Below are 2500 nucleotides of genomic sequence, written 5' to 3'. Positions count from 1 at the left end.
AGGCGGAAAGGCGCCAGGGCGCCCAGGCGGAAAAGAGGCGCCCTGGCGTAGGCGCCCATGCGCCAAAAGAGGCACCCAGGCGAAAAGGCGCCAGGGCGCCCAGGCGGAAAAGAGGCGCCCAGGCGGAATGGCGCCAGGGCACCCAGGCGGAAAAGAGGCGCCCAGGCGGAAAAGAGGCGCCCTGGCGTAGGCGCCCAGGCGCCAAAAGAGGCGCCAGGCGAAAAGGCGCCAGGGCGCCCAGGCGGAAAAGAGGCGCCCAGGCGAAAAAGAGGCGCCCTGGCGGAAAAGAGGCGCCCTGGCGTAGGCGCCCAGGCGCCAAAAGAGGCACCCAGGCGAAAAGGCGCCAGGGCGCCCAGGCGGAAAAGAGGCGCCCAGGCGGAATGGCGCCAGGGCACCCAGGCGGAAAAGAGGCGCCCAGGCGAAAAAGAGGCGCCCAGGCGGAAAAGAGGCGCCCTGGCGTAGGCGCCCAGGCGCCAAAAGAGGCGCCCAGGCGAAAAGGCGCCAGGGCGCCCAGGCGAAGAGGCGCCAGGGCGCCCAGGTGGGAAAGAGGCGCCCAGGCGAAAAGGCGCCAGGGCGCCCAGGCAGAAAAGAGGCGCCCAGGCGAAAAAGAGGCGCCCAGGCAGAAAGGCGCCATGGCGCCCAGGCGGAAAAGAGGCGCCCTGGCCAGGCGGAAAAGAGGCGCCCAGGCGGAAAAGAGGTGCCCAGGCGAAAAAGAGTCGCCCAGGCCGAAAGGCGCCATGGCGCCCAGGCGGAAAAGAGGCGCCCACGCGAAAAGGCGCCAGGGCGCCAAGGCGGAAAACAGGCGCCCAGGCGGAAAGGTGCCAGGGCGCCCAGGCGGAAAAGAGGCGCCCAGGCGCGTGGGGGGCAAGGCGCCAGGCGCCAGGCACGCGCGGAGGCAAGGCGCCAGGCGCAAGGCGCCACGCGCGCGCGCGCGTGGGGGGCGAGGCGCAAGGCGCCACGCGCGCGCGCGCGTGGGGGGCGAGGCGCCAGGCGCCAGGCGCCGGGCGCGCGTGGGGGGCAAGGCGCCAGGCGCCGGGCGCGCGCGTGGGGGGCGAGGCGCCAGGCGCCAGGCGCCGGGCGCGCGTGGGGGGCAAGGCGCCAGGCGCCGGGCGCGCGCGCGTGGGGCGCCAGGCGCCTGGCGGGCGGGCGCCCCCAGGAAGGGGTGCTGGCGCGCGATGGGGTTGCGCCCGTACGGACCGTGTGACAGTACAGACACTTTGGCGAAACCTCCTGCCCGAAGCGATTTTAGGCGTTCGGCTAGGTAGGTGACCCGGTTTTTTTCGCGTTTCTCGGCCGCTAGCCCCTTTTTTCGCGTTTTCGTGCGCGCGCCCCTCTTGACCTCGCACGCGCGCCGCGCGTCGCGTCCTTGTCCTTGTCCGCGTCCGCGTTCGCGTGTGTCGGCGATCACGGACCCCGTGCATGGCTCGTCTCTGTGGACCATCGCCCCGCTCTTGTCCCTCTTTCGTGTTTGTGTGGCGCCCCGCCCCGTGCACCATTGCCGGCTGGCAGCAAGGTGCCTAGCCCCCCTTGCCGCCAGGCCTGTCCACCCCAAGGTGCTAAAGCCGCCAGGCACCTGTGCCGCCGAACCGTGCGTCCGTAAGCCGCTGCACGTGCGGCGGCCGGCCATGCCCGTGCTATTGACCCTGTGTGACAGTACAGACACTTTGGCGAAACCTCCTGGCCGACGGGGTTTTTGCGCCCACCTAGGTAGGGCGACCCCTTTTTTTTCGTGTCGCCTGTCCGTGTGTCCCTTTTTCGCCTTTTTCGGGTTCGTGTTTTCGTGTGCCGCCAAAAGCAAGCCCTGCGCTCGTCCCGTCCCGCTTGACCCGTGCATCCGCCGGTGCTGGCCTGCAAAATGCCTGTGAGCGACGCACGTGACCAGCAGCCCAGGCGAGTGTGCACGGGTGGCAGGCGAAACGGGCGTGCGTGTCGCCAGTGTGTATGTCCCTTTTTCGCCTTTTTCGGGTTCGTGTTTTCGTGTGCCGCCAAAAGCAAGCCCTGCGCTCGTCCCGTCCCGCTTGACCCGTGCATCCGCCGGTGCTGGCCTGCAAAATGCCTATGAGCGACGCATGTGACCAGCAGCCCAGGCGAGTGTGCATGGGTGGCAGGCGAAACGGGCGCGCGTGTCGCCAGTGCGTATGTCCCTTTTTCGGGTTCGTGTTTTCGTGTGCCACCAAAAGCAAGCCTTGCGCTCGTCCCGTCCCGCTTGACCCGTGCATCCGCCGGTGCTGGCCTGCAAAATGCCTGTGAGCGACGCATGTGACCAGCTGCCCAGGCGAGTGTGCACGGGTGGCAGGCGAAACGGGCGTGTCGCCAGTGCGTATGTCCCTTTTTTGCCTTTTTCGGGTTCGTGTTTTTGTGTGCCGGCAAAAGTTAGCCCTGCGCTCGTCCCGTCCCGCTTGACCCGTGCATCCGCCGGTGCTGGCCTGCAAAATGCCTTTGAGCGACGCATGTGACCAGCTGCCCAGGCGAGTGTGCACGGGTGGTTGGCGAAACGGGC

Source organism: Aristolochia californica, unplaced genomic scaffold (genome assembly GCF_029961685.1).
Source record: "Aristolochia californica isolate CCGP_79_NKW_82.1479 unplaced genomic scaffold, dmAriCali1.0.hap1 SCAF_51, whole genome shotgun sequence".
Taxonomy (NCBI): domain Eukaryota; kingdom Viridiplantae; phylum Streptophyta; class Magnoliopsida; order Piperales; family Aristolochiaceae; genus Aristolochia; species Aristolochia californica.
The sequence above is the reverse complement of the archived record's forward strand: the minus strand, read 5'-3'. Positions refer to the sequence as shown.